Here is a 20224-nt window from a genome sequence, read left to right as displayed (position 1 = left end):
ACAGACTAGCAATGATAGAAATGAGTAGCCAAATCTGGAAGGTGTCAGCAGGAGAGGCACGTGGGAAACATTATGGTTTACGTGAACTACCATAATGGTGTAGAGGATAGCCTACAATCTATTCCAGGATTAAAAATGTACGCAAGCTGGGAAAAATCCAGTTGAACGTGACCCAAGTGGTATGAAATTTGAGGTCAAAGACCATCTTAGATTCTCCATTGATTCTGATTCACTCAGTGCTAAAATACAACACTCAATAATGGTCAAGAGGCAGTAAGAGACAGAATCACCATTCACATGGAAATATAGCATTGCCAACAGTTGCAACATTTGCAAGAGTAGTATGAAAGCAGCCAAATCTTCTTGGTAGACATAAGTGTTGTAAATATTAAGAGAAGCTATTACTTTAAATTACTTAGCTACTGTATATTTGGATGGATAGCAATGGAAGGGCACAAGAGTAGTCAAACAAATTTGGATGTCAGATGGCAACTGTTAAGGGAGGACATCTGTTAACTGTGTCAATGTTGCAAAATGTTCAGGAAGGAGAAAGCATCCTTGTCATAGCAGATTTGTTTTAATTAGACCTATTATAATGCAGAGAAAGTTACAGTAGCTGGTCAACTCGAGCACATTCCAACAGTCTTCTGGGCATACTCACATATAGGCAATGATACAATGCATCAGAATTATAATATGCACCACAGCCCTCACAACTGAATGGAACAGCAACACACACACAAAGTGATACAGGAACTCTGGTCAGGTAGCATCTATGGAGAGAAATAAACAGTTGACATTTAGGTTGAGACCCTTCATCAGGACTGGAAAGGAAGAGGGCAGAAGTCAGAATAAGAAGGTCGGGGGAGGAGCAGGAACACACACAGGCAGGTGATAGGTGACTCTTCTTCAGCCCTTTGCCTCTTCTACCTATTACTTCTCAGCTTCTTACATCTTCCCCCCTCCCCCACCCACCTACCTTCCCCCTCTCACCTGAACTCACTTATCACCTGCCTGCACGTGCTCCTCCAGAGTTGAACTCCAAAAATCTGGCATGCACAGGAATTTGGTGGTGCCAGACTCGTACCTTTTCCAGACAATTCAAAGTTTTTCTCTATTAATATGCCAACACAAGTTTAACTTTCTTATAAGATGTTGCACTATATATTAACAAAATTTCCAGTGAACTGGGCAAGTTTAATGGGAGCCCAGGAACCAGGGCCCCCACAGTGAGTTGAGAGGGAGCGTGGGAAACACAAGTTGGTGAGCCAGATGCTGATCTATCGACATTGCAGAATAGTTGGAAGCGGATTATCCAAGTTTTAGTATGTGGTTTAAAACTACACAATCCAATGGATGGGATCAGCAAGCAGCTAGGTTTGTGTTACCTTTTTTGACTTCTGTTTAAAAAAAAGCCTCTCTCATTTAAGAGTACAGGAAGTCCCCAGATTATGAATGAGTTCCATTTTTGAGTCTGTTTGTAAGGTGAATTTGTACGTAAGTCGGAACAGTTACGTACAGTTCACATCTAAATTCAATTAGTCCTAAATCACTGCAAGCTTCAGTTATTTATTGCTATATATTAAGATCCAAATGGAATTTTGATTCAAGCTTCATTATAATTCCACACAATGTGAAGCAATCTAAAATACAGCATAACTTGTTATCGCTGGGACATGTGAAGACTGTCATCAGTCTTGTGCGTTTGGTGTCATTCATTGCACTACAGTACTGTGGAGGTACAGCCACCACAGAGTGAATTTTGTGTATTTTCTGAATGACGGACAAAATCAACTTAAGGACACCTGTAGAAACGGACCTCGGGCATTATCCGGGGAGGGGGAGGGGGAGAGGGATATGGTGTGTGGGGGCAGCGGGAGAGGGGACTGGTGACCATTCATGGTGTCCCTCATCATTCAGAGCTCCTCAAACATCCCTGCCCCGAAATAGCGGTACAAACTGTAACACATGAAATCCATGATCGAGCCGTTCGCCACCTCCATCACCTGGAAAAAAACAGTGACAGGCAAACCGTTCTGCGCCCAATTCCACGCCTTCTTCCCGCTGTTCGTAAGTATGGGCATTCGTAAGTCGGGGACTTCCTGTATATTTGTCAAGTTATTTCCTGTTGAATAAGTCACACCAGATGCACACAACTAACATTAAAAGAGGGGGAGAAAATTTCTGATGAAAAGAAAGGCTCTAAAAAAAAATGAATCATAGAATGTCACACAGTATAAATTGCTTTGCAACAGAGTTGATAATGTTTGCTGGGATTAACCTTCTTAACATGCAGCCAACACCAACCTTGCTTTTGTCAAACAGTTTTAAACACCAATGTTGGAATCAAGTGAAGATATGTTCCAGAAAAATAAGTCTTCAAAACTCATGACGTTTGGATTTCCCCAAATCTTACATAAAAATGTCACAAACCTGACAAGTTACCAGGACAATAGGCCCAAATCTCAGCCCCATTAACACACAAATTTAATACTCTACTCTCACAGAAGGAACTAGATAGTTTGAAGATTTTTTTGCCATTATTTCATCCCAATAGTTACAATTCCCTAAACTGTCCTTCAATAAAGACTTTCATGCATTTGTAAACTTGGAATCATTCAAATTTACTATCCAGAACTATATTTTCAGCTAAAATGGTTTAAGGGAAAGGTATCACATTCAATACAAATACTTTTGAAACACGTTTGCTGAAAGGACATAACAGCACAGTACAGGCCCTTCAGCCCACAATGTTGTGCCGACATTGTATCCTGCTCTAAGATCTATCTAACCCTTCCCTCCCACATGGCCCCCTATTTTTCTTTCATTCGTGTGTCTAAGAGTCTCTTAAAATGTCCCTGATGTACTTGCCCCCACAACCTCTGCTGGCAGTGCATTCCACACACCCACCACTGTGTGTAAAAAAACTTACCCCTGACATCCTCCTTCTGTCTTCCTCCAATCACCTTAAAATTATGTCCCCTCATGTTAGCCATTGTTGCCCGAGGAAAAAGTCTCTGACTGTCCACTCAATCTATGCCTCTTATCTTGTACATCTCTATCAAGTCACCTCTCATCCTCCAAAGAGAAAAGCCAGAGCTCACTCAACCTATCCTCATAAGATATGCATGAATGAGTCAGCTTGCTGCCACGGCTGAAGAGAAAGAACAAACACCAAAAACAATCCACTACTGTAAAGCTGGATGCACAAGTATGGTTATGAAATGATAAAACAGAATTAACCAGGGAGGAATGTCCGAGGGGAATGATAATTGAAGGAAATGTTCTGAAAGAAATTTCCCACAGCTTTTTTCCCTTTAAGAATAGTCATCGTTGCTACGACAGTGAGATCTTGAGAAGGTTGCAGTTGCTGTTAATTAAAAGTGAGCAGATTTATTGCAAACAACAGTGAACAGCCATAAGACACCCACTCCTGAAGCCCCAGTCCTGGGAAACCCACCATGAGGAATGCAGATTTCTCATGAGCAGAATGACGGGGGAGATAATTTCACATCAGCCACCCACCTGCTCAAGAGCCTTCCTTTTTGTAATGAAGTCGCCCTGCATCTTTCAATATCAATTATGCAATGTAGCAAAGGGAGACTGGGAGAAACTCCAGTCAAAGGTTAAATATCCAGCGAGTAAACTAACATTTGACAAATTCAAAATATGCTGCAATGCAAAAGTTGACTTTTCTGAGCAGTTGTTTCAGGGGTTGGGGATGGAGGAAGAATAAGGGAAGAAGAAAATGGAACCATGACGTTAAGCAGCCATTCATTATGAACTTAAAGTATATCAGAAAAGGAAGAAATAGGTATTCTTTGAAAGAAATCTTCGATTTAAGGTAAATTTAGCCTCTGAACTACAAAGATTATTTCAGTGATGGAAGATTTCACATACGAGCGCCATGTTGGTAAGTTATCTTCTCAACTGCCAAGTTTCATTGCTTCTAAAGTCATGCAGTTGCACAATGCTCCTTCATTCATTTTATAGTACAGTAGGCTAACCCTGTTAAGGCTGTAGGCACTTCATCGCACTGATCATCAGAATGGAAACTGTCACGTATCGGTACAGCAATTCAGCTCACTTGAATGAAATTGCTCATTTAAGAGGTTGGGGGAAAAGGACGGCAAAACTTCAGCTTTTTGATTTCTGTCCAGCAGTCCACGATAAAGTCCACATGCTGGACAAAGAATATTTCATGGTTCTTACACTGCCTTGCAGGAAACTAAACTCCCTGAAGAATATCTAGTTGCCAAACCAAGCATAATCTAATTCAGATTTAGTCAACTACTTAAGGTGAAAATGCATCTTAAAATGAAACTGCATTTCCTTCTTTCAATTCATGGTGCTGAGAAAAAAAAACAAACATTCTCCAAAACTATTTGCAGGTTTGCTTCCCTGGAGGTGGTTGCAAAAGAGTGCAAGATGGCGAAGGACATTCTTAATTTCCTCTCAGAACTGGCATGGTGTGCCAAACACATGGGGATCATTGGAAACAGACAGATTTAAATGATTCATGATGTGGCTTATGTTACCACCTGTGGAATACTTATAAACCAAAAGAAAAAAAACTATTGTCTTTCAGTGATGAGACTGCAAACACTTCAAGTTACACAGACATTTTAAAAAGTGTGCAAGCCAAATATCAAATTGCGTTTTGATTTCAGCACCATGTCACCATTTTTGAGTACTACAAATTAAGATTTTCTTGAACAAAAGTGACAATTTAGCTGGGTAATGGTGATGATTATTAGAATTGATAGGAGAATGATTTTTTTAAATCTAAAAATTCAAAATAGCAGAATAACTCAGTTTTCATAATCTGAGGTAGTCCAAATATTGACATCATTTGGAGAGTTCCAAATCAGCTTGCGATGTATTTGATGCTTCTGTAATTCATGTCATTTCACCAACTCCTTTGTGAAGCAACTACCATTGCTGAAAGCAAGAACTCCATTAATATAAATCCTTTCACATCAGGATTTCCTAAAGCACTGACTGGAATATAATACTCTTATTGCATGCTCTGAATCAGACAAGCAACTGAAAATTGCAAACTGAAAACCAGAGTACAGAACCGATCGTCACGTGGAGCCGCTGAAGTCAAGAGCATGGATGTATTTAAGGGAAACCAGGTAAGTAACTGAGGAAGGAATAGCAAGAATTACTGATGTTGTTAGGTGATGATGATGCCTGTGCAGGCCAAGTCAGAGATCAGTTAGATGGAGGGACTGTATCTGAGGTTTATATTGAATGCAACTTGTAAAAACCCTTTTTTCAGACATTTTGCAACCAATGTATTGAAACAATCAACCCTTTGCTAGGTTTCTGCAGATGTTGTGCCTGATTATGCCTGCAACCCAAATCTGCATGCTTCATGGTACAAGTGTATCGATCAATAAAACCATCTGTTCTCAAACCACCTACATGATGCTAATGGTTGGATGCTCTGCAGATGCATGCAGGACATTTCCAAATACATCCAACTGACTACTTGGCGGGTGCCTTTAGGACAAACTGAAAAGCAACCAAGTGGGTATTTTGATCATTTCTCCACCAAAACCCAAATACACGATGAAGCAGCAATACATCATGGAAGGTTTGAGATGAGATTTAAAACCCTGCTAGACATGCTTAGTATTTTTACTTAGGAACTGTTTATTATTAAGCTGCACACATGCAATTTTTAAGTGTTACAGGATGAATTACTTCTTCTCCAGTACCATCGCCTAGGCTCGTGTTAGACAGAGCCAAGGGATCTTCTGGTCTGCATAGCTTACTACCTTTACTCAACAAGCAGCAGTTCAGTTATAAACCAATTCATGAATGTTATTTTTGTTAAATTACTATTGCTCTCTTATGACACATTGGAAATAATATATACATATAATTGCTATGAAATAGTAATAGTTAATTCTATCAAAGCATTCTGAGCTTTCACAAAAGGAAGTTTGTCATGGTTCAATAATCCTGAATGAAAAGGTTTACAGTGCCATAATCAAAGCTCTCTAGATCCAATATGTTTTCACCAGTTTTCTGTAGCATGACATAAGCACAGTCTTGACTAATTAGGTTTAGTAGAGTAAACGAACTCCAAGAAACAGAAGCCTGAAGATAGCTGAAATAACTGCATTTCTGCTGATACTGGTAACTCTACAGAGCTGATAAGTTGACAAAAGAGGTTTGATAAAGCAATTAAACTAACCTTGTTGGCCTCTCCTCTCCCCCTGCCTCCAAGTTATCCATTTTTCCATTTAAAGCAAGCACTGATCCATCTTCATTTGCATTATGAACATTTGAAACTGATTAATAGGTCATTGCCCCAAGAACTGGAAAAAATATTTGTTCACCATAACTTTGTCCCTCTTTGACCTTCTGTTGCAGAATAATGAGTCCCAGTATCACAATTTTCCCCAGAATTTAGCTACTCAGTAACCCTGTATAATTATGATGGCATGTACTCCATAGCTCTGATTATTTTACGGACAAAAGGTGGACGAGCCATTAATTTGTACAAGTTTATTTATTCTTTGGTATGTATACTATACCATTGCTAAACTCAAAATGCTGCTGTATTCAAATTCATAACCACTTTGTAATCTGCAGTTATCTCTGACAAGTGCCCTGCTTACTCCTCTCGAACCTACACTTTGTTATTGCCATCAATTGCAAAAATCTAAAATCATTTAACACCTCTGTCACATCCTCAGGTTCTACAACTAGATGCCACCATGAAATTACAAAGAGACATTGATTGAGTAGGTAAAAGTATAAGCAGATAGTTTTCAACCCAGATCAAGCACTTTCGACCAAACAGAAATACAAAACCAGGTATTTTCCTTGTGCCAAAAAGCTAGAAACAAAATCTACAAAGACTTAGGATCAGTCACAAAAGATCAAAAAGGCTAATGATAGGCTAGCCTTTGAGGTAAAAAAAACAAAAGATGTTTAGCCACAGCTATTACAAACCCTTCGTTAGATCAAATCTGAAGTTGTGTATGGTTCTGGTCACACTTGAGAAAAGGCCACATGGGCCTTAAGCAGTATTGCTTTTTATCCTAGGTTTGATGCCATTGAACAGATCAGCAATTTTTCTGCTCAGTAGCTTTATTATATCCTTTTGTGTACCTACTTAGAGTTCAGCATCCAGACTAAAGATTTAAATGGAGGTGAATACTAATCCTATTTGAACCAATGCAAACAGTTTTCAGAGACTCAATTCCCCGTATGAATTAAGAAAATTATACAACTACTCCAATCAATTTATGGTTAATCAAGTGATGTAAAATTGTTATTATTCTGGTCAATAAAGAAATTAAAGTTCTACCTGTACCACATCAAAACAGCCAGCCTCAGTATCTTGTCCAATGACGAGCTGAAATTAAAAAAAATACATTTAAATGTACTGCATCATCAATGGGTTTTTTCCCCCCCCTCAGTTTTTAGAGCCAACATGATTGTTACAACTATGGCAGCATGTGGTACAGCAGTTACCACTGCCCCACAGCTGCAAGGAGCCATGTTCAATCCTCAACCTTTTCTGTATGGAACTTGCACATTCACCGTGAGGCCTTGGGTTTCCATGAGCTGCTCCAGTCTCCTTCCAGATTTCAATGGTGTGCTGGTATGTAAATTACCACTTAAGAGCATGCAAGCGGCAACAGAATCAATAAAGAGTTGATGGACACGAGAAAATAAACTGCAGAGATACAGGAAAAAGGGGAGTGGAGGGAATGGAACTGATGGATTTGCTGCTGGGAGCTGGCACGGTCTCAATGGGCAAAATGACTTGTGTTCTAAGTAGTACTGCAAGAATGATCAGGGAATATAATAGCTGCATATTTTCTGATGTAATAACTAAAGCTTTTTTGTAAACCAGCAATGGGAGCATTTTACTCATTTAGTTTCACTCATTTGCAATGATTTCCTCCTCTAGTTATCACATGCTCAAAAGGAACATTACACTCTTTGGAAAGAATTATTTTGTAATGTACCTCAAATGAAAATGAAGTTGCTTTAAAAGAAAGTACAAAAATAAAAATGCTGGTTCTGCAAGTATCACACACTAATAAACATGACCATGCTGTAATTTTGTAGTGACTACAATGAAGAAACAACTCTGGTCACTACAAGAGTGAATGTTTCATGCCAGAAGCTAATACAGTCAAGAAAGGGCTTTGTTTGTTTAAGCACAGAAATAGAAGTGAAGCTCAAGAAACAAAAGAAACTGGCAGTCAAATGTGACTGGTCAAAACAGAAAATAACTGGACTCTAACTACTTATTTAAGAATATAATTAGAATGTAGGCAAATGAGAAAGACTTCTTAACTGGACCAGCTCTATGCACGGGTTATTCTCTTGGGGACTCTATATCACTAATTTAACTTGAAATCTCATGTCTTTCCCAGGCAGAATCAAGTTTTGTTGAGGACACCCAAATGCTGCATCTGGATTGGTTGATGTGAAATACTGCAACTGTATCTGCCACTGAGGTGCTATTAAGACTTGCAATGGTCCCAGCTTCCTTTCAGCCCATCACCCTGGATTGCCACTACCTGCTCAATACCTATATTTGCAACAAATACCTTCTAGTTTCTATCAGGAACTCAGCCTGAATGCTTACATTTTCAAAATTACTATATATTGGTCTGCTACCGTGTTAACTGCTTGGTCTGGGAGTCATCCAACTTTCTATTTATCATGTTGGATGGATGAAAAAAGGCTGATAAGATTAAAGAAGAAATATCATTTTAAATCTTCATTGAACTTGAATAGCCTTTTTTTTTTGGCTTAAACTTAAATTTCCAAATTAAGTGGTCTGTTGTCATTGTGTGATACTTCACATAATTTGTTTAAAAAATTGTGGCATTCAACTTCCCCTCCCTCAAATGGAATCAATTTCCATTCTGTAACTTTCTTAACCTAGCCATGAATCTTCAAATCACTTTCACCCTCGCCTCCCCCCCTCCCCAACCTCTCTTTTTGGTACTCTTTTCAAAAGGACATTGCTCCTTGGAGGTTACTTTTGAAAAAAAAAATCACTGAATATTCAAAGCATGATCTCCAAATTTTACAAAATCAGATTATTTCAAACTATAACACAGTCTGCCTCTAATGAAGTGAAGCACTAATTATTTGCAGTACAGTTCTGATGTCACTGACCCTGTGTAAAGCAAGATTCAAACCATCTGTAATGTACAAAATCACATCCAAGTAGCAAGCACAATAAGTATTTGGTATTTAATTGTTAAGTTAAAACGATCCAGCTCACGTTTTCTAATTTTTCATTTAATTCATGTTATGAAATATGGGGCAAGGTTTTTAAAATATTGCTCAAGCTTTTTTCCCTCAACAAGAATTAATCAGCAAATGTCCTTTGATTAATTATTTTCTGTTGCAAGATGCAGAACACTGTCCAATGAAACTTGATACTTTAAAGATGACAGACTAAAAGGAGCTTCACCCCACCTCAACCCCAAAATCAGTCTCCTGACCATACAACTGGGGAAGATTATTGCAAGCTATGCAGTTTATTAATTGAATCCTGGGCATTTACAAATGTGCTTTATACAGTGAATTTTTCATATTTACACAAAATAATCAACAGAGTTCAATTTTTGTTTCTTGCCAGCTCCTCTTCCATTAATGGTCAATATCTTCTGCATTGTACTTGGTTCCACCCCAGTCCTTTTGCATTCAAATATTGACAAACTCAGTAGAATTAAGTACCAAACTTGTCACCACGTCCAGAAGCCATTTCAATTGCTGTGCATTATACCACCCTTGCCATACAGACTTCTTTCAATTCCATCCTACCACAGAACTTACAACCACATTCTGAAACTCTCAATTGGCAAGTCTTAATTTCTTGATTTACCACAATATATTACAAGGAGGAAGGATGAACAGGATGCCCTCAACCAAGTTTCCTCAGATCCAAGGGGTATCATTAAACAATGGCTGAGACATGCACCAAAGCTGAATGAAATAAACAGGCTCCAATAGAGTTAACTCTCCTCCAGCCAGATAACTGATCTGAAGTCAGATTTTGGAGTAAAGAATATCCTTTGATTTCCTAAACAGCAATTCTCCTTAAAGCTTCCTCTCCAAAACACCCAGCCTCTCTCACTACTTGCCACTGATGCCTCCACCACCTAGCCCATGTAGTTTGCAGATTTTTGTCACCAGAGGCAGCCTATTCATTCATCCTCAGCATCCTAGCTTATATTTACATAGTTACCTTAATGGAGAAAATATCCTACATCACTTCAAGGGGCTCCTGCTTCTGGTAAGCGCAATAGAGTCCTGGGTAAAACCATGGCAGAATGCGATCAGATTACAGCTAAACAGTTCATTTGGATTAGAGAGGAACTGCCTATTTTCAATGAGAACCAATAATTCTTGTTTCTAAAAATGCAAAGCAGCCCATATCTCAAACAACACTAAAACACAAACATTCATTGTATCCATCTCAATCTGAAGCATACTTTGGTATTAAAGAAGTCACTTTGTACAAACGCAAATTAGATACATTCCATGTCAATGTGGTTAAGATTATCATGGAATTGTTCCAAGAATGCAAATACAATATTAACAACATTACAAACCTGGTATTACCTAGAACTCTTTTTCTGCTGCCGTGACACTCATTTCCCACCCAGATTGTTTTTGGGTTTTTTTTGGGGGGGGGGGGGAAAGAGAGAGAAAGGGAAGGGCGTGCAATAAAATCAGGATGGTCACTTTCCTTGCTCATTTTAACTTACCCCTTCTCAACAGGCTGCACTAAGAGCCGACCCAGATATTGTTGTCAAACCTGCCAAGGGTGGCGCTCTTCACATTGGTGAAATACCCTCTATCTCACAGAGGCCGAACATCAGCTCTCAAACAGCTCCTCGCAACTCCCTCTGGACCATAACCCCACCACAGAAAATCAGGCCATTGTCTCTGAGGTAGTGGGAGACAGTGGCCTGTGGGATACATGGACAGTCCTCGTTTCAGTCATACCCAAGCCCTCTCCCTCTCGAACACTGAAGACTGAATTGGTGCTGCTTCCTTCACTCACAAAAAGCTCAAGAATTCCATTGCTTTTGTTGCCAATTTTCTTGTTGCTCTTACCTTCATGTGTTCTCTCTGACTCCTCTTTTCTGATCTCTCCCTCTCAGGGATACATTAATGACCAATATCTATTACAAGGCAACAGACTCCCACAGGTATCTTGACTGTATTCCTTTCCATCATTCCTCCTGTAAGGTTCCTCAGTCTCTCCACTTATCAACCAGATAGCTTCCTCACTGCCTTGCCCCACAGATATTACCTTCATCTTATTTGCTCCCAGCCCCAAACCCCACCCCAAACAACTTAAACCTCATTTGTTTTCTCCTTTTCTCACTTTGGGCAAATGATCTTCGATCTGAAACATCAACTCCATTTCTCTTTCCACAAATGCTCCCTGGCCCACTCAACGTTTCAGGTATTTTCTTCATTAATTTCAGATTTCCAACTTCTCCAGTTTTATTTTAAATTTCATTTAATATTAAACTGAGTTACAGCCAATGTTAAAATTAGCATTAAAAATATTTTGGCAGTGCCTTTCAACCCAGGTTCAATTCCAGCTGCTGTCTGTAAGGAGTTTGTACATTCTCCCCATGTCTGTATGGGTTTCCTCCAGGTGCTCCATTTTCCTCCCACATCCCAAAGACATACTGGTTAGGAAGCCGTAGGCATGCCACGTTGGTGCCAGAAGCGTGGCGGCACTTGAGGGCTGGCCCCAGAACACTATGCAAAAGATGCATTTCAGTATGTTTTTCCATGTACATGTGACTAAAAAAGATATCTTATCTATATCTTACTGTTTACCAGCTTTGCATTTAACATGGGCATCAAGGCAATACTTATATTTTAAAGGATTTACCCATTAGCAGTGATATTCTACTCACATCTCTGACCCTGAAGGGATAAACTGCAGGGATAGATGGCAGCTTTCCAAAAAGCAATGCTCTTAGAGCTGAGCTAAAAAAACAAAATCCCTTGTCACGATGTATGCATTTGTAGAAAATGGTTAACCAATAACATTTAATGAAGCTATTTTCTGAAGTTGAATGACCCAACAGCATTGACCTTTAATATAAACAATTCATTGAGCCAGAGTAACAAAGCAAAGCTTTTCCATCTTCATATGCAAGAGCAGAATCAAAAAGCAAAAGTAGTTAATTATCCTAATGCACTAATGACAGACTGGAGCCAGACTTCCTTCTGTAACAAATGAGCACATCTTGCCAAATCCTGCTGAATAAAAGACTCCACAAATACCTGAAGTTTACCTACATTCCAGGTGTTGAGTATTTTCAAATTTAGGCTTTGCTAACCGCAAGATGAGGTGTCTTTCCAAATTACCAAAAAAAATTCACTGAAATACGCAATACAAATCTTTAAATGTCATGGAGAAATACTTCATTAGAACTTCAGAAAGTAGGGCAAATGGCAAGAAGCCTTTTCATGTCACATGAACAAAAAACCCCAAGAACCCAAAAAGAAGTCTGCTTTCCAGAAAAAGGCAATGGTGTAATAAATGGGCAATAAGGTTCATTTTTAATTCGCAAACCAAACTTCTGGGCAATCCACGTGTCTGAATACAAGAGGATTTTTATTACTCGATTTACTTTAAATACATCTTGATTTGGAAATATGTATGGGTCTTCACTGTTGGGTCTTGGAACCCTCTCCCTCACTACAAGATCTGCAGTTCAAGGTGCAGCTCACCATCTTCTGAAGAGCCACTAGAGATGTGCAATAAATGCTGGCCATGCCTAGAGCTCCAAAAAGTTTAAAAGGTTTCCCCAATTAAATTCATTGGCTAAGGTTCAAAGTTGAGCTGATCAATACAAGAAAGAATAAGTTTCAGAACCACAGGGAAACATAAAATTGGTACTGATGGGATTGCTCAAGATTAAAAAGCTGTAACAAACAGATCAAGCAGCATCTGTGGAAAGAGAAACAGTTATGTTTCAGGTCAAGAACACTGTCAGAACTAGGAAAGGAAGAAAACAACCAAGTTGCAGAGAAGTTAAAGGGAGGGACAGAAAGGACCAGGATAGGGTGACCAGGATTGCTATGGGGATAAATTACAAAGGTCCTCAGGTCAAGTGAGTTAATGGGGCAGTTAGAGGGCGAGAGTATAAACAAAGTGCAATGTATTGCAAATAACAGGTCTGCAGAACATACTGAGCCGATATCAGATGAATGACTTGAAGTAGAAATGGCCGGATGTAGAGAAAGCAAGCAATCTGAAATTTGAGGAAATTAATGGAGAGTCTGGAAGGCTGCAATGTGTCTAGACAGAAGATGAGGTGCTGTTCCTCAAACTTGCATTGGGCCTCGTTATCACAGTGCAAGAAGCTATCATAGATCAGTTGGAGTGGGATGGAGAATTAAAGTGGCAATCAATGGGAAGCTAATGTTGCCCCTGCAGACTGTCTGCAGGTACCCAGCAAAGTGGTCATCCAATCTGCATTTGGTCTCTCCAGTAGAGAGATGACAACATTGTCCACACTAAATGCAGTACACTAGCTTGGAAGTGAAAGTGAATTGCTGCTTCACCTAGAAAGACTGTTTAGAGCCCTGGAAGGTAGGATGGAAGAGGCATTGAACCTCCCGTCATTGCATAGGAAAGTACAAGATGGGGGGTGGTTGTTGGGGATGGAAGAATGAATTTGGGAATCATGAAGGGTGATCCTTCTAAATGGTGAAAGAGGGGAGGGGAGGAGAAGAGCTGTTCGGTAGTGGAATCTTGAAGTTGACAGAAAATGCCGATATGTTGAATGTGGACGCTGACGAGGCAAAAGGCAAGGACCAGAGCAACTCTTTCTTTGCTCTATCTAGGAGGAGAGGGCAGAGGTGCAGGAAATAGATGAAATGCAATCAAGGACCTGTCAATTATGGTAGAGAGAAAACCACAGTTCAGCAAGACAACATTTCAAAGAGATAAAACGCAGAAAGCAAGAGAATAGAGTCCTTACAGGAGGCAAGGTGGAAGGAAGTACAACTGAGATAGCTGTGGAAGTCTGTAGGCTTGTTATGGATGTTTGTGACTAGTCTAGCCCAGACACAAGATGGAGGGATCCAGAAAGGGAAGACTCTGATTCAGAAACAAACCACATGAAGCAGAGTACAGAGTGGAAGTTGACAGCAAAATTAATGAAATTTACAAATTTTGAATGCATCCAGGAAGCAGCATTAATACAGTTGACTAATAATGGGATTGCTTTGCTGGGAAGTAAAGCTCATTTTGCAAAGTACTTTTAATGAAAGAGTAACACTAAGAAATTTCAATAATTGAACCAGAATGAGAAAGCTTCAGGAAAATAGGGTTAGCCAGAGGTGAAGGTCACATTGACTTATTTTAGAACCATAGAATATTAAACCACACTTAAGACTATCTAACCCCTTCCTCCCACATATACCCCTATTTTAAATTCCTCCATATGCTCATCCAACAATCTCTTGAACTTGACCAACGTATCAGCCTCCACCACTACCCCAGGCAGCGCATTCCATGCACCAACCACTCTCTGGGTGAAAAACCTCCCTCTGACATCTCCCTTAACTTCCCACCCATTACCTTAAAGACATGCCCTCTTGTATTGAACATTGGTGCCCTGGGAAAGAGGTGCTGGCTGTCAACCCTATCGATTCCTCTTAATATTTTGTATACCTCTATCATATCTCCTCTCATCCTTCTCGCCGAAGAGTAAAGCCCTAGCTCCCTTAGTCTCTCTTCATAATCCACATTCTCCAATCCAGGCAGCATCCTGGTAAATCTCTTCTGCACCCTTTCCAACACCTCCACATCCTTCCTATAATGAGGCACCAGAACTGGACACAGTATTCTAAGTGTGGTCTAACCAGAGTTTTGTAGAGCTGCATCATTACCTCACAGCTCTTAAACTCAATCCCACGACTTCTGAAAGCCAGCATCCCATAAGTTTTAACTACCCTATCCACCTGTGAGGCAACTTTCAGGGATCTGTGGATATGAACCCCCAGATCCCTCTGCTCCTCCACACTACCCAGTATCCTGCCGTTAACCTTGTATTCCACCTTGGAGTTTGTCCTTCCAAAGTGTATCGCCTCACATTTGTCCCAATTGAACTCCATCTGCCACTTCTCCACTTGCCACTTTTGTTAGCATTTTAAATGAAGGAGAGCTGGATCAGAAGGTGGCAAGTTCAGAGAAAGAATTCTAGGATAAGGGGCGAAGGACTAGGGACACAATGAGGAAAGCACAGAGTTCCAGCAACAGATAGTCTACGATAAGAGAAGAAAGTGACATTAGAGGCGAATACAAGCAGACGTAAATTTAATCACGCTTCCATCATTTTCACTTCGTCATGCACCAGGAGCACCTTGTCCAATATCACTATGCACTAACAGATCACAGGATGGCCTTCAGAGATAAGTCTTGTACATGACATTGACATAAACTTCTGGTTAATGCAAGTAAAGGTGGTAATCTTTGTGATGGAACTCAAAAGGTTCAGCTCTAATACACCAGAGATTACAAGCACTTTCCTTAAACTTTTGAGTGGCCAGGAATGAAGAAAGAATTATTGGCATGGGTACAAAACTGGCAGCATGAACAAAAATTACAAACCCTTAACAACAACTTCATCCCGACAATAATCCAATAAAACAAAATTTAGCTCCCTCGTTCAACATCAGGAACCAATAAACATTTACATTGTAAAGCTGGCATTTCCAGCAGTTACATTACACCCAGCAGAGAAGGTACAATGAACACATTGAATCAACAGAGGATTGTGAAGTCAAGGGAAGAGAATTTGAAAGCCAAGAATTTCTATGCCGACACCTCCGGAGCCACATTTGGAATGTTAATGATTCTTTTACAAGAAAAGTAGGTTATTTTTAAATAACTGTTGCAAATTAGTGAGTATACAGTTTGATAACTGCACAAAAAATACCAAATTGAATTGGACATAATTGTGTGAAACTTGTGTTCTATCCTACTCTCCCTTCACCTCCAGCTACTCTTGCAGGATGAGAAGAAAAATCCAAGGCAAATAGCTGGTCTGCCTGCTACCCAAAATAATCCTTCAATCAGCATCAACACACTTCTGGTCATCATTACACTCCTTATTAGGAGTTTCCTGTGCTTCTCCATTTCCTGCATCATGTACATGTTTGAGCATTTCAAGATTCTAAAAGACACCAGTTAATTCAAGTCTGTTTTCTTCTGCACTGAACAATTGACTTTACATTGCACAATGTAAAATGCATGATGCTCCATCAGTACAGATGGCTAGAATAACAGTGCAAAGCTGATGGAAGACTAACATTTAACAAATTTGTTTCACAGCTTGGAAACTCATTGCTAGAAAGTTTCTTTTACTCCATAATCAAGACTTTTAACCACATTCTCATTTATACTTAAGTGTAGGTAGAAACACTCAAGGCAATATTCTGTGGGTTAAAAGACCAAAAACTCTTTGCATGCAATAAACCATTTGAAGTTGCATATTAACTTCAGGTTTCTTTATATCCAAGCCAATACAAAAAAGATTTGGAAGAAAGCAAAAACTATTACTTCATGATTATACATTGGCATTAGCAGTTTTCATGTGTTTTGGGACATTTGTTTTATGAAGGTCCATGGATAAATGCAAGCTATGGATTCAAGAGGACTGATCAAAGGACTTTACAGGAATGTGACCTTGACCTCTGGTTAACCCTATTAATATTAACATAGCTGGTGTTTCCAAAGGGAACCAACTCAATCATTAGCACCTTAAAAATAGCTTTATAGTTATTAAGATTTACCCTTGAAATTCCATTGAGATCTACCGTTGAAATTCCATTGAGATCATCTAAATGAAATTACACACAGGAAAGCAATTAAACTGAATTGTTTTAGTAGGAAAGCTTTCAACAGAACCAGTGCAAGTCTATTCTAAAGTTATAAAATTTTTATTATTTTAAACCTCCATTTAATTTTCAAATCATTGGGTTGTATATTCAGAACACTGAGTGCCTCTTTCTTTCTGCTTCTAAATGAACCATCAAACAATGGTACTTCAGATGAACGGATATGTCAAAAACCAAGACACATTGATGACCATGGGAATAAAACAGTGGGAGACATGCTAGAGAGATCAGCCTGCATGGATGTCATTGCAATCAAATGTCACAAGGTTCAAACCTTAGATATTTAATGCATCTTTATCTTTCTGGGAACTTTAACATTGCAAACAATCTAGTTTTACCAAAGATCCCATTTTATCCTCTCAGAAGTGTTTTGTTAAGTCAAAGTGATATATTCATGCCAATTACACTGATTGCAACTACTGTATAATATACACAGAATGCCACCATTCCAATTTGTTCAAAACATTTTGCTTTAAATTGCTTGACCATTCACAGTTTTGGAGGGATTTGCTTGAGGTTTAATCTGAAACCTGCAAAAGTGATTGTTTTGTTTTCCCCTTACTTTTTAAACCTTCCTTCTCAGATGCTAGAAATCAGATTTCCAATACTGGCAAACCAAAATTAGGACCAGACAAGCATCTAGTAATGAGCTACTAGTGGAAGAGATGAACTGCAATTAAAATTGGATTTTCAAAATATTTGTTGTGCACTTTCCATACATGTTCTTAAAAAAAAACTATTCACCCAAGCTACCAGGTTTTAAGCAGCAAGGACTTTTGAGGGGAAAATATATCACACTAAAGTCATTTCAAGAAAGCCTCACATCTTAAAGTCAATTTATAAACAGTAAATACATATATAGAACATTTCCTCCAGAGAAAAATGTTCCTCCTGAAGTTTACATTTGGTGTAACAGAATACAACAGTCTGATACATGAACTATTTTTCTGACATCTATCACATGCAACAAAAGCCACAGGGATACCACCTGGCCAAAAGGTTTGTGCAGGAGTTGCCTTTGCAGTAATCACTACAAAGTGCAGAAAGCACATTTTCAGTCTGAATCATCTCTGAACACGCATATTATTTATAGCTATAGCATTTCAACTGTAATTAATTGACAGTAATTTGGAACATCTGAAGGCCCAAAATCAATGCATGATCTTTCTTTTCATGAATTTGCCATTATGGTGCTCCATAAACGATGTTTTATTTTAAAATGTCACCAAGTTTGGTTAAAAAAAAGTTACGGAACTGGTCTACAGCTCACCAACTCGCTGACCCACTAACGGCAGATGCATAACCTAAAGAAAAAAAGCATAAAGTGGAACTGCATGCCATGTGTTTGTAACATTAGCTAATCCAAAGGAAGAGCACCATTGCCTCTCTTCATCTCATTCTTTCTCACCGGCCACAGGCTGGGGGCGTGGGGGGAGTGGTCAGTTTGCATTCTAAACATGCACGCATAGAATATTTTGATAGACAAAGAATCTGTCCCACATACATCAAACTAAAATCTGTGGTTTTACATAAGAGCCTTTATATCATCACGGTTTTTTCTGCCTCAGATGACAAAAAACTCAATTTCTTGCTACTACTATCAAATCCCCAGGGTAAGTAGCAATTTTTTTCCCTTTGGCGTTCATAGTATGAACGATAACAAAAATCTAGCCTTGTGCAGCTGTCAGCTCAATTATGGCTTGGAAAAACTTGGCCCAGGGAAGTGGTTCTGTGTATGCTTGCGTGTGTCTCGGATAACTTACTTGAAAGCTGCCACACTCTGGAACAATTTTAAAGGAACTAGTTATTAAAGGGCTCATTCAAATCCACTGATCTAAACATTTGAGCTTTTATTCTATGGGAAATCTGCTTTGCAATAATAACTGACACATTTAAGCTATTTCTCCATCTGGAATGAATCTTAATTTCTTACAAGGAGCACATGCACAGAAAAGTATTTCAGTTGTGGGCACCAATAAAGATATTATAAGACAAAAACTAAAATTAACATCTTATTTTTGCCACTGAAGGAAAATGAGCCAATACAAATGAAAAGGAGGAATGAATATTCTGCAGTAGGTGTTAGCTGGGGGAAAACATTCATTCATACACCACTGCTACACTCAACATCAAAAGCAGATTTGGCAGAAGGCGTACAACATTGCACACATATTCAGCTTGATACGATCTGGAACACACAACCTGAAAGTTAGAAGTTGATTCAATGTGACTTCCAAAAAGGAACTGGATATAATCCCTGAAAAAAAAATCAGAATTAAGGGCAAGAATTGAGGCCAAGTAGATAGCCTTGTTAATCTCAGAGGCTGATGTTGACTTTGATCACCAGGAACATCTGCAATTTATGATATGGCTTGGGTTTTCAAACCACAAATGCAGGCTGGATCATCAGAAAGACCCAACACTGCTGGTTGGGTGGCCAAGTCTGGAAAGTGTCAAGAAGTTATAGTCAATGTTATAGGAGGCCAAATCCAGGTAACACTTGCATCCACAGAAAGGAACTGACTGGTGGCCAACACCAAATGTTGGTAACTGACCAGGAAACACAGGGAATAAAGATATTGAAAATTAACCTGACAAATGTTGTCAAGCATATTTCTTCAAAATAAAATGATAGAAATCAATTCTGCAATACACCAATGATATCGTTTTACAAGGAAGATTTTAGACAGTCAGGGGATAATTTCATTAAAAGACAGCACATGGTATTTTGACTAACAACTTAGAGCATGGGAGTCTCTGACAGGAGAAAAAAAATACAAACATCTGGTTCAACAGGAAAGCCAAATAAAACTCGCAATAGGTCACTTTCTTAGCCATGTTCCATTGAGGCAACATGGGGATTACAAAACAATTACAATGACTTAGCTCCTCAGTTGAATGAGCCAAATTGTATTTTCAAACAATTAAAATTTCAATTTAAGTGCTGCAAAAGCAAGTTCCCACCACATAAGCTCTAATGGGAGAGGATGAAATCTTCTTAATAAATTCTTAATATGACTGAAGAGCTTACCAGTGGTGATAGAAAGGTCAAGTCGCAAGTGTAGAAAGACTCATTTGAGCTCATACAGGGTCTTGGTAGAACAATCCTCAGTTCATCCCATTCCCTGCCTCCATAGCCCTGCAAGCTTGCTTTACTCCAATATCCAATCCAGTTTCTTTTAAATCATTGATCGTCACTGCTTCCATCACCCATGTAGGCAGCAAGTTCCAGGTTAATATCATTCACTCCACAAAACAGTTCTTCCTCCCATACTCCCCGATG

The 20224-nt window shown here is 39.1% G+C and overlaps 1 protein-coding gene across 3 annotated transcripts in view; it reads right to left on the bottom strand.

Annotated features, from left to right (window-relative positions):
• Positions 1-20224, bottom strand: part of nck1b (NCK adaptor protein 1b) — a 156492-nt gene that overhangs the window by 81907 nt on the left and 54361 nt on the right. For 2 of the 3 annotated variants that reach the window (XM_052017780.1, XM_052017781.1), the window contains exon 2: positions 7331-7378. The exons of the other annotated variant lie outside the window; for it this stretch is intronic. The gene's annotated coding sequence lies outside the window, so the exon portion shown is untranslated. The remainder of the gene's footprint in view (positions 1-7330; positions 7379-20224) is intronic. 3 annotated transcript variants of the gene reach the window in all.

The sequence above is a fragment of the Pristis pectinata genome, chromosome 6 (genome assembly GCF_009764475.1).
Source record: "Pristis pectinata isolate sPriPec2 chromosome 6, sPriPec2.1.pri, whole genome shotgun sequence".
Classification (NCBI taxonomy): domain Eukaryota; kingdom Metazoa; phylum Chordata; class Chondrichthyes; order Rhinopristiformes; family Pristidae; genus Pristis; species Pristis pectinata.
The sequence above is the reverse complement of the archived record's forward strand: the minus strand, read 5'-3'. Positions and strand labels throughout refer to the sequence as shown.